Source organism: Chiloscyllium plagiosum, unplaced genomic scaffold, assembly GCF_037043375.1.
Source record: "Chiloscyllium plagiosum isolate Xiang-an unplaced genomic scaffold, Cpla_swu_hap1 HiC_scaffold_9, whole genome shotgun sequence".
NCBI classification, from domain to species: Eukaryota; Metazoa; Chordata; class Chondrichthyes; order Orectolobiformes; family Hemiscylliidae; genus Chiloscyllium; species Chiloscyllium plagiosum.
This window is the reverse complement of record NW_028270147.1, coordinates 29,095,850-29,108,874: the sequence shown is the minus strand read 5'-3', so window position 1 is coordinate 29,108,874 and position 13,025 is coordinate 29,095,850. Positions and strand designations below refer to the sequence as shown.

At 40.8% G+C, this 13,025-nt stretch overlaps 1 long non-coding RNA gene across 2 annotated transcripts in view; it reads left to right on the top strand.

Moving 5' to 3' along the window:
- The window catches only part of LOC122554238 (uncharacterized), a 115,652-nt gene that overhangs the window by 102,125 nt on the left and 502 nt on the right, over positions 1-13,025 (top strand). The window lies entirely within an intron of this gene.

Below are 13,025 nucleotides of genomic sequence, written 5' to 3'. Positions count from 1 at the left end.
CTCTCACTAACCAAAAACGCCACTCCTCATCCTCTCTCACCTCCCGTTCTACCCTTCCTATAGTATCTATACTCTGGAACATTAAGCTGCCTGTCCTTCCATCCCCTGGCCATGTTTCTGGAATAGCTTTGAAATCCCAGTCCCATGTTCCCAATCATGCTCTAAGTTTATCAACCTTACCTGTCAGGTCTCTTGCTTTGGGGTAAATGCAGTTTCATTTATCAGTCTTACCTCATTCTCTGCTGAGCTCTTGTCTGCCTTGACTATTTGACTTGCTCCTCTTATTGACTTTACCAGCCTCAGCCTTTTCTCTTTTCTCACTATCACTTTGGTTTCCCCTTCCACCCCTACCCACCAACCTTTTACTAACTTAAAGCGTCCGGAGTTTCATTAGCAACTTTACCCACGAGGATATTAGTCCCCTTCCAATTCAGGTGGAATCTATCCCTCGCAAACAGGTCATTAATACCCCTGAAGAGATCCCACGGGTCCAAAAGTGTGAATCTTTGCCCCCTGCACCAGCTCCTCAGTCACGCATTCATCTTCTTCAAATCACTGCAGTTAATAAGTTAAGCATGATTTCCCTTTCACAAAACAAAACATGCTCACTTTTCCTGATTACCTTGAGTTTTTCTATGTGCCTGGCATTTTTAAGAACTTGTTCATCTCTGAGATGTGGATGTCTCTGGCTGGCAAGGATTTATTGCCTGAGCTAGTTGTCCTTGAGAAGGTGGTGGTGAGTTGCCTTCTTGAACCCTGCAGTCCATCTGCTGTGGTTTAATCCACAATGCCATTAGGGAGGGAATTCCAGGATTTTGCCCTTGTGAAAATGATGATATATTTCCAAGTCAGGGTGGTGAGTGGAGTGGAGCTTGGAGGTGGTGGTGTTCCCATATATCTGCCTTGTCCTTCTAGATGGAAGTGGTCTTGTGTTTGGATCTATCTGAGGATCTTTGGTGAATTTCTGCGGTGCATCTTGGATATAGTATACGCTGCTGCTACTGAGCATCAGTGGTGGGGGAAGTGGATGCTTGTAGATGTAGTGCCAATCAAGCGATCTGCTTTGTCCTGGATAGTGTTGAGCTTCTTGAGTGGTATTGGAACTGCTCACATCCAGGCAAGTGGGTAGTATTCCACCAGAGTCCTGGCATTGCTTCCTTAAAGATCGAATCCAACACCTTCCCCATAACAGACATGGAGCTAATCAGCCTACAGTTTCCTGTTATCAGCCTCTTTCCCAACTTGAGGCGCAGGATTATGTCTGTCAATTTTCAATCTGATAGTGCCTTTCTTGAGTCTAGGGAGTAGTGGAAAACTAACACCACCAGATTGACATTCTCTTTTGCCACCTTTTTCAAGAGCCTAAAATGAAATCCTTTGATATATCCTCAGGAGATATTGAGAGAGGCAGCCAAATGTTTGGCCAAAAAGTTAGGTTTTTAAGGAGCATCTTAAAGGAAGTGAAAGTAACAGAGTGTATAAGGAAAGAATTTTACAGAGAGAATTTCAACACCAAGGGAATTATTTTGAAACTTAAACCAATTCAATACAAACTGGGCTTGAATTGGTAAATGAAATCGGAGACACTGTTAAGATGAATGGTATAAAAAATTACATTGTCATGCTGACCCAGTTAGAGACTCTTCTGTCACGGAACACATTGAGATTCAATTCATGCCATAATGAACCAATGCACCTTAACAGCGCAACATATTTAAGCTGACTAGCCAATTAATTGCCATGAGCTGTAGTAATTGCAATGGAAACACATAGAATCTATGAAATAATGCTGAAATACTATATAATTTTATGATCCAATGCATTTATTGGACAATGGGAAGAAAGTAGGGAATGGGACTAATTAGATATTTTGTTTCGAGCCAGTGCTAACACAATAGGCCAGCGGATTCTATGATTTTATGACAAAGAAGGATAATTTCTAACAAGATTTGTTATCTGGAAATTTGGGTACATTTACTTCACGCTACTCATTCCTTACATTGATTAAGCACAATTTGTTGCAGTATGTACTGCATCCGACGGTATTTAATCTCTTATCTTTGTGGCTTACTATAACAGAACATGAATTCCAGAGGTGAGGTGAGAGTGACAGTCCTTGACATCAAGTCCAGATTTGACCAATGTGTCACCAAGGAGTTCTTGCAAAACTGGCAATCAGGGGAAAGATTCTCCCCGATTGGAATCATACCTGTCACATAAGAAGATGGTTGTGGTTGTCAGAGGTTAGATGTCTCTACTCCAGGACACTCTGTCATGAATGCCTCAGGGTTATACCCTAGGCTTAACCATCTTCAGCTGCTTTTTTTTATAGATTTTCTTTGAAAATTTAACATGTTTTTACAAGTATACAAAAGAAAACTAAAAAAAACCAACTGTAGACATTGATATACAGTTAAATCTTAAATAAATGATAACCAAAATCTATCAAACAAGAAAACAGAAATAACAAGAGAAAAAAAGACAAAACTCAACTAACTACTCATCTAACTTACAACTAACCAGAGTGTATCATTAAAATTCTTACATTATTCAAGAGAAAACAAAACCCAACGGATAACACATAAATTGAGCAGTGATATACATGCTCAGAATGTGTTAACATCAGATCACAACAAAACCCATATTTATCCAAAACATCCCGAGCATAGAGCATATAAAATTTACAAAAATAAAAGCTCTTTCGTACATTCAGATCAATATAATAAAAAAAACTATTTCTAAATAATAAAAAAAGGTATAAAACGTATTTAAACGGAGATCTTCCCCCTTATTCCCAGGGGGCATCACTTCCTCTCCAAAAAACCCATCATAACCTCTCCCAACCAGTGCCCCACCCTTGACCCAGGCACCCCACGATAGGATAAAGAAAATTCAAGTATACTATTGAACTAGAATTAACAGTGAGTACCCTATCCCCCACCTCCCCCCCCCACCCACACCAACACCTGGATATATTTGGTAATGTTAATACCATACATGAACATATATGACTATAAAATTACAGTCTCAGCTAATAATAATTAAATATATTAATACAAAATAATGGGAAAACAACCCCCCTTCCAAGGACAAAGATAAAATAAGATAAGGTAGCCACCTTTCCCCCATCTACATTAACTAGACCCCCCCCCCACCCCCCCGGCCTATATATATATATATGCAAAAAGAAAAAGGGAGGGAAAGAAAATCGCTAAGTAAATAAATAAACCCTTCTTCCCACCCCCCGGAGATAATATTAAACAGTAAGGCAATGAAAGGAAAAGAAAGGGGGGGGGGTGTAAACCAGGGTGGGGTAGGGCAAAACAACATCAATTAACTCTTATAATTTATCTAAGAGAGTCCAAAAGTTCCTTGGCCTTCTCCGGTGATCCAAAGTTATACACAGACCTTTCATGGCTGAACCGTAGTATAGCTGGGTAGCGCAAGGAGTATTGAATGTTTAAATCCCTTAACCGCCTCTTTGCTTCATCAAACGCCTTCCTCTTTCGGACCAAAGCTGGAGAAAAAGCTGAAATAACATAATCTTGGATCCTTTATAAGTCATGGCTTGGGGATCTTTCCCAAGATTTCTGGAAGCTTCCAAGAGCATCTGCCTTTATAGCTCTGCAGCCGGAACAGGAGTGGGGGTGGGGGGGGCACTGGGGTTCGAGCCGGGCCCGCGTATTGCAACCCGGTAGACTCATTCCACCCTTACCTGGCCTGATCCAGCCTCCGGATTCAATAACTGCGGAAGCCACTATTCAAGGAAGCTTGTAAGCTGGCCTTCTTCTTCCCGTTCGGGAAGGCCCAACAAACGAATATTTTTTCGACGACCTCGATTCTCAAGGTCGTCAATGTGATTCTCTAAGGTCCGGACATGCTGCTCAAGAGTCCAGACCCGATCCACGGCCGATTCTGCAATGGCCTCGGAGGTCGCAGCCTTTAGCTCCGTCCCTCCGACTCGCCATTCAATTTCTTCGATGTCTCGTACGTGCTTTTGTAGCACAGCCGAGGATGAATTCCATCGACTTCGGGACTCTTCAATGAAAGCGTCGATCTTCGCATTGAGTTTGGAGATGATTTCCACAAGGTTCGGCACCATAGGTAAGTCCCCCGGGGCGGCTGCGGACACCTCTGCTGCAGCTGGGGAGGGTGGAGGAGGGGCTCCTGCCTGCTTTGAACTGCGGGCTCCTTTCCTCCTAGTCATTTTTACAGGAGACGGAACAGTTTAAATTTAGTACTGAACTACTAATTACATTAATTAAAAACTATTTTTAATTGGTTTGGTGAGTGTGGTGGAGGAGAGTGGCCCACTTTGCCTAGGTCTTGGGAGGGGCACTATAGACCCAGACTTGCTGAGTCGCCGCCATCTTGGATCTCCATCTTCAGCTGCTTCATCAATTATCTTCCCTCCATTATAAGGTCAGAAATGAGGATAATCATCAATGATTGAACAATGTTCACCACATGCACAACTCCTCAGGTGCAGAAGCAGTCCATGTTTAAATACAGCAATGCCTGGAAAATATCCAGGATTGGGATGCAAAGTGGCAAGTAATATTCACATCATACAAGTGACAGATTAATGACTATCTCCAATCAAGAGCATCTTTGACACCGTGGGCAGCACAGCGGTTAGCACTACTGCCTCACAGCGCCAGAGACCTGGGTTCAATGCCCACCTTGGGTGACTGTCTGTGTGGAGTTTGCACATTCTCCCCATGTCTACGTGGGTTTCCTCTGGGTGCTCTGGTTTCCTCCCATAGTACAAAAGATGTGCAGGTCAGGTGAATTGGCCATGCTAAATTGCCCATAGTGTTTGTTGTAGGGAATGGGTCTGGTTGGGTTGATCTTCAGAGGGTTGGTGTGGACTTGTTGGGCCGAAGGGCCTGTTTCCACGCTGTAGGGAATCTAATCTAATCTAATCATTCAATGGCATTACCTTCACTGAACTCCCCACTATCACTATTATGGAATTACTATTGACCAGAAACTCAACTGGATTGACCGTATAAATGCAGTGACTATAAGAACAGGTCAGAGGCCAGGAATACTGCAGCAAGTCACTCACCTCCTGACTTGCTAAAGTTTGTCTACCATCTACAAAATGCAAATTAAGAATTTAGTGGAAAACTCTCCACTTGACCGAATGCACTGCCAACACTGAAGACGTTTGACACCGCTCAGGAAAAAGTAGCCCACTTAATTGTATCTCCTTGGGCAGTATCTTCTCTGTTATGCAGAAGGACAAGGGCAGCAGGTACCTGTTTGTTCAACTCCAAGGCACTTACAATCCTGATTTTGAACTATAGTACCATTCCCTAATTGTTGCTGGGTCAAAATACTGAAACTTCTTTCCTAACAGTACTGCGGGAGTATCTACGCCATGTTGACTGCAGTGGCTCAAAAAGGCAGCTCACTACCATCTTCTCCAGGGCAAGTAAGTGTGGACAACCATTGCTGGCCTGGGCAGCAACATTAATATCTTGTTTTTGACTAAAACAATAACAGTGACTGACTTCATGTTGATAGACGCAAGAATTCCTCCTCCCTTGTCCCAACCTTAAAATATGGTAAAGGTCTTTCAGAGATCAAACCTGTCCCAACATTCAAAATATCTTCCTTCTAGGCCAGTGTGAATTCGAAAAACAATAAAGACTTGCATTTTTATTGTGTCTCTCAAGGGCTTAGTGGTTTTCAACTGATGAACTACCTTTAAAGAGGCATAACTGTTGTAATGTACATCAGTGTAAAGCCCATTTCCTCTATTCATATATCAAGGGGAAAAAGAGCTGTTGATTTAATATAATCTTTCTCCAACAAACTCTAAAACTCGAGATCACATCTCTGTATGTGATTAACCTCCATCCATCTCAGTTATGAGGAAAGTTGCTGTGTGACAGCAGAAACATTTCCATCTTACAGAAAGTATGTTGTGATGAAAACAAGCCAATTCTGACATGTGGTTTCGAAAACTGGCCTTAAGAGGAATCCAAAACATCACAACAAAAGATAAATGTTAAAAAGATTTTCATAAGTTTTGATATTTTGACAGATCACCAGCAGCAATGTGTTGGTAATGACTGTATCCTGGTTAATTTACATTTTAATAGGAGCTTTTCCACAAACAAATATCAATAGAAATATTTCCATGGACACAAAGAAATTGTTCAAAACATCTAACATAATATTTAGATAAAGAATGTGCACTGGAATTTGCTGGGCAATAGAAATTAAACCACTGGCTGCCTCAGATCATATGAAAAGAAAAACAAATGGAAGTTAATTTAACTGATTATACTTTATATTAAGTGGGAGAAATCTTGATTTCATCCATATTTACTTTACAAACAAGGGTAAAAATACTTCACTTTCATAAAACCATTTTATTTCCTTTTCTTTTGATTTTCCACCCCATTTTATTTCCCCCCTTTTTCATCTTGAAGTTAATTCTTGGAGTGATGATATGCTACAAGTGATGTTGGAAACCTGTGCTGCGTTTATTCAAATGACAATTGGTTGTGTACAACCCTTGTTAGTGCAATTTGTAGGATTTACTGACATTTAAAGGCTGCTCAGTTGGGGCGTCAAGAAGGGGGTTCAACCTGACGTGTTGGTTCATTTTTTTCTTCTGAATTCAGGGACATTGGTACCCAATGGAGTTCCTTGGCTCTTTTCAGCTAATGATAATTCATTTTAATTTGTGTGGACAAAGAAGCAAGGCTGGTGGCAGGATGTTTGGAGATCACTTGAAGCTGAAATGTACAGGCATGCAGCTGACCGACATGTGTGCTTTTCACCATCACTGCTCCCACACTATTTTCTAGAAAGCTGGTAGCTTGTTAAGTACATTAAGAAGATACATAACATCAGTGATCAAGGAAAGGTTTGCAGCCCTTTGTGAACACATGAGAGAAGAGGGGTAAGGGCTATAGAAGACTTCTCAATTTTATTGCTTTTTTTTAAACTGCTGTGTCAAAATCCCAGAGAGGCAAGGCGACCATTTGAACAAAGAGAACTCCAGCTGTGTGGAGTTTGCACATTCTCCCTGTGTCTGCGTGGGTTTCCTCCGGGTGCTCCGGTTTCCTCCCACACTCCAAAGATGTGCAGGTCAGGTGAATTGGCCATGCTAAATTGCCCGTAGTGTTAGGTAAGGGGTAAATGTAGGGGTATGGGTGGGTTGCGCTTCGGCGGGGCGGTGTGGACTTGTTGGGCTGAAGGGCCTGTTTCCACACTGTAAGTAATCTAATCTAATCAATCTTTGTGTCATCGAGAAGATTGAATAGATGACTCTGTATTTCATTATCTAAAGCATCAATAAATACAGTGTGTACAGCACAGATCTTTGTGAAGTATCAGTAGACATGTCCTTCCATCATGTGTATATGTCCATTTTCCTGCTCTCTGAGTTGAATTTTATCTGCCTTTTGGGGACAGGCTGGGAGACATATTTTCCATTGACCATGCCCTTCTGCCAGTAATGGGAAAGATGCCAGTTATGATGCCCAGTGAGAGCCAAAAGGAATCATTAAGTGACCAATCAAAGACTTCTTCCTGTCTTCATGGGCAGTTTGTTATAATCTGAAAGGCCTGGGACCATGTGCGAGGTGACCAGAACAAGTCAGTCCTGCTGCTGTGGATCCTCCTTTTTAGACACTTTTTAGATTACTGAGACACCAAGTAAATAGATTATCCCCATAACAAAATTTGGTATCATCATTGACCATCTGCACTCCCAGGCTTCGTCGACCCTATGTAACCAACTTTGAGATTACATGACCACTAACGTACCACTTCTTCTTGATGCAATGCCAACATTGGTCTGGTGGTGGCACTGTGAAGTTACTGAGCTCCCTGAATTGTGCAACAGCTCTTGGGGCTAAACCTCTGTCTTTATTCATGTTGGCAACCCTGGCAATGGACAAAATGCAGTCCTGGCTTAATTTGCCGACACATTGTGGTCAACTCCACTCCCAACCCTGGCTCTGGGACTTCTACCAGCTTTGTAGAATTTCAACCTGCCTAACCACATCAATAATAAGCCTTCAATTCAATGAACATTAACATTAGCTAATATTATCTCATATAAACTCTTATCAAATTATGAATCTTCAGCTGAGTTCCCTCAATCCTCTTACATGTGTACTATTCATAGTAACTGAGTGATGATAATGGATCAATCTATCTACATCCACAGTGTATTAACTATGACACAATGCCTCCCAATCGACATTGCAAGAATTTTAGAACATCGGTAGTGCTTTGTTATGCAGCCGACTTGTTGCATTTTAAACATCCGTTATCTTCAGATATTTTTATTCATTCATGGATCATGAGCGTTGCTGACTGGCCAGCATTTATTGCCCGTTCCAAGTTGCCTTTGAGAAGATGGTGGTGAGCTGCCTTTCTGAACCTCTGCGGCCCATATGCTGCAGGTTGACCCACAATGCCATTCGGGAGGGATTGCTAGGATTCTGACCCAGTGTTAGTGAAGGGATGGCGATATATTTCCATATCAGGATGATAGGTTGCTTGGAGGGGAACTTGCAGGTGGCGGTAGTTCCATGAATCTACTGCCCTTGTTCTTCAAAATGGAAGTGGTTATGGGTTTAGAAACTGCTGCCTAAGGAGCTTGTGCAAATTTCTGCACTGCATCTTCTAGATGGTACATATTGATCCTACTAATTGCCAGTGGGGGAAGAGAGTGGATATATAGAGATGTGGTACAAGTCAAGCAAAGCTGCTTTGTACTGGACAATGTCAAGCTTCATGAGTGTGGATGGAGCTGCATTCATACAGGCAACTGAGGAGTATTCCATCACTCTCCTGACTTGTGCCTTGTAGATGTTGGATAGTCTTGGACAGTCAGGAGACAAATTCCTTGCTTCAGTATTCCAAGCCACTGATCTGCTCTTGTAGCCACTTTGATATATGGTGCTAATCCAGTTGAGTATCTGGTCAATGGTAACTTCTATGATGTTATTTATGGGGGAGTCAGCGATAGTTATACCATTCAATGTCAAGGGATGATGGTTATGGGTCTCTTATGGGTTTTATCTTGATTATGGTCACTACCTAGCATTTGTATGACATGAATATTACTTGCCATTTTTCAGTCCAAGTCTGAAAATTGTTTAGAGGTTACTGCATTTGGACAGTATCTGAAGAGTCACGAATGGTGCTTAATATCATTTAGTTATCACAAACATTCCAGTTCTGACTTGACGATGGAGAGAATGACATTGATGAAAAAAACTGAAGATAGCTGTGCCTAGGACATTACCTGAAGAACTCCTACAGAGATTCCTAGTGAATGAGATGAGTGACCTCTAACAACCACAACCATCTTCCTCTGTGTTATGTATGACTCCAACTAGCGAGGGGTTTGCCTCCTGATGTCCTTTGATTTAAGTTTTGTTAGGACTCCTGATGCCACATTCAGTTAAGTATGGCCTTGATATCAAGGACAATCACTCTCATCTCACCTCTGGAATTCAGTTATTTTGTCCATGTTTTTGTACTATAGCAGAAACGAGTTGGCCTGCCTTAGCTGGATTTGTCTTACTTTTTGTGTACAAAGCACACCCTGGGTAATTTTTCCCACTATGGGGTAGGTGCCAGTATTGTAGCTGTAGAGAAACAACTCGCTAGATGTGCAGCAAGTTCTGGAGCACAGATTTTCAGTACTATTGCTGGGACATTGTCAGGGTCATTGACTTTACAGAGTTGAGTGCTTCCATCCATTTCCTGATTTCACGTGGCGTGAATCAATTTGTCTGAAGATTGGCACCTTGATAATGGGGACCTCTGAAGGAGACTGAGATAGATCATCCACTCAGGACATCTGGCTGAAGATGGTTGTAAGTGCTTCAGCCTTATCTTTTCGCACTTATGTGATGGGCTCCCCCATTATTGGTGATACTTGTGGAGCCTACAACAAGCAGTTACTTGTGTTTGTTGTGGCTCCTATTCCAGATTCATACAATGATGAAGAAGCATTGTTCAGTTACATCAATGAATTATTTGTTTATTGTTTAGCCTCTGGTTAGAAATGGGGTGTTCAAGGGAAAAAAAAACAACTAAATGTCGACAGGGGACGATATATGAAATACCTAAACTTCAGTTGGCACATTCTCGATGTCATCACTAACTACGTATAGCATTTAATCAAATGAACAGACAACACAAGTTGTAAAGTTTCTTGCATTTCATTGAATCATGCATCACAATCCATGCCCATTTTCCGGAATAATCCAATTTCATTCATTATTGTGTCCTCTGTGAAGGCAACCTGAGCTATTGAAGAAGTTTTGTCTCTCAAAAGTACAGCCTTGGGAATTCAAGTTATGTTTCTCAAGAGTACGTATGAGAATTGGCTGATAATAAATGAAATGAATAACACTGCCAAACATTCTTTGCTCAAGATGTTCAAACCTTGCTATTTTACACTTATCTACCACATAATTTTCAAGGTAGCTGTTCCCTTTTTAATTTAAATGTAATATTTATTGAAATTCTTGAGAACAAAAGATAAAGATGAATTGAAGATGTGTTTCCCTGAAAGTACACATTCAGTAGCTTGGGAGGGAAGGGAATTAACTGACAGAATCACAGTCATCCATATTCACAGGGTAAGTAATGGAGAAAGGAGGGAAAAAACAGAATGTCTTGTACTACCACAGTTCCATTTAATTACAAATAGCACAGCTTAAACAGATCGAACAATGCAGCTGGGGTTAAAGAAAAGCGACTGAGCCATGGAATAGAATTTATTTTCTTCCTCTTGTTGGTACTATCAAGAAGGTATTCACTTAATTCACATGAATTCTGGAAGCTAAGATATCTACTACATCAGGATGTTTCCCAGTAGTTCCGCCTCCCACCTGCATGGGTTAAAACTTAGTTAAAATTTAGTTTACATGTTGAATTTATGTTTCTCCATGCAGTCTGTTTAAACCCTTACAATTTGTCAAAGGGATATGATGGATTTATGTAGTTCGGAATCATCGCTCCCCTCTTGTGCCTATTATTGCTAGCATTAATGGCGGTTTTAGAAACACTGCAATTATTGTTTCAATTTAAAGATTTATGAAATGACAATTTTTAATTTCCCAGACTGGGCATTTTTCTTTTTGCTTGACGATTATATTTTCTACACTGTGCACATTTTATATTTCCAACTTTTAAGAGAGTGGCCAGTTCACTCGGTTGCTTAAATGGTTATTGTAAATAACACTAACAACACAGTATTCACTCAGTAAAAGAAAAATGTCATTTCCCCTGGTTTGGCAAATAATCAACAATCTTCTGCCTTAAGGCAGAAGACTCAAGAAGAAGAAGAAAATTTAAGAAGCAGTTTCAAAAGAACTTTAGTGTTTTAGGGGTCATCTTCTATGGTGTATACCAATGGTATATATAGACTTTGTCATGGGTTTAAAAAGTGTCTTCTAAATCTAATACCTTTGAAAGATGAAAAACATAAAATGTGTATGTTCATAACTCAAGCTCAGTGGAAATGTCAGAGAATAACTGATCTGTAGCACAAAATATGGCCAATATTCTGCTGAATGATGGCCTGCTTGCCTTCTGCCTCAATAAACTGCTGTTGTTTGTACCTGACCACATTCAGCATTTCGCTCAAACTTGATAAGAGAAAAGAGGTCAAGGTCTCCTTGCTCTATATACATTTAGAAAAGGCACCAGCATCTTCCTGGGCCATATACATTTAAACAAAGAGAGAGAGATTGATTTCTGTGCCTCTCCCTATCTAACACCTGTTGTGATTTGATATGTATTTTGTTTCAATATTGAGCATAAACATTAGGTTGCATAAGCATAAAGGAGCCCAAGAGAAAAATAATGGAGATTGGATCTGGGTCTGGATCTGATTATTGTCTTTGGATTCATTAGTAAAGTTCCCACCATGTATACTGTACTTCAGAGAGTGATTAATAACAGTCACATCAGACACTTTCATATCAGACTGGCTTTGAAACAGTTTAATCATTATTTGCAAAGTGCTTTTGGGCATCCTGATGTTATGAAATATGTTAAGTGAGTGCAAGATTGTCATTCTTTCATTTATTCATAAAAACGCACACACTTTGACTCATCCATCTCCTCCACCAACTACTCCGTCTCTAACCCTCCGGCTCCGATCCAAGTTCTTTCGAAGTGGCTGTGGCTCAGGGCTGGCACTGAAACAATTGGTCATGAGCTTACGTCCTACCCCAGGGGGTTGATCAAAAAGTTTGGACTGGCACTTCAATGCAGTACAGAGAGGAAATTGGAGGTGCTCTCCCAACAATGAGTTATTACCCTGAAGCTCCATCAGTCCTCTCGGATGAATGTAAAATAAGCTATCATTGATCAAATAGGAGGGTGATACTTTCTGCTCAAAAGGCACGAGATATTACATATTTCAAAACCTTTTCTTTCCAGCTGCTATCGGATGTGATAAGCTTAACCTTTGTCACCAATCCCTAATTCCCATTGAGAAGGTAATGGTGAGCTGCCTTCCTTGAGCCATTGCAGTCCATATAGTGCAGCTATATCCACAGTTCTATATTTGATTTGCAGTCGTTTGACAAATGAAGCCACCAGTATCAAGGGAAACCGTTTCCTTGATGTGTTTTCATGAATTGTAAACGTGGTCTTTATTGATGTCTTTCAAATTCTGTTACATATTACCCATTAAAAAAAAATTCCCTCGTGGGGTACCGCAGTGAGGATTGAGGTGGGATGTAGCTGGAAGGTAGAAGCTTTAGAAAGCGTTTTGGTCTCCTGCTCGTTGAATCTTTATAATTGGTAACTGTGAAGGCAGAAATATCAAATCAAAGTCACGGTAGTCTTTGATTAATGAGTTACAGTGTATAGTTAAGACAATCTCTCTCACGCCACGCAGAGCTTTGGTTGTTTTGGAAGGATGAAAAAAAATTTAAAACACTGAAAATTTTCATAAACCTTGTGAAATTTCCTTTCTGTCAGCTGGAGGTGAGACTCATTTCTGATGATACGTTGAGGGT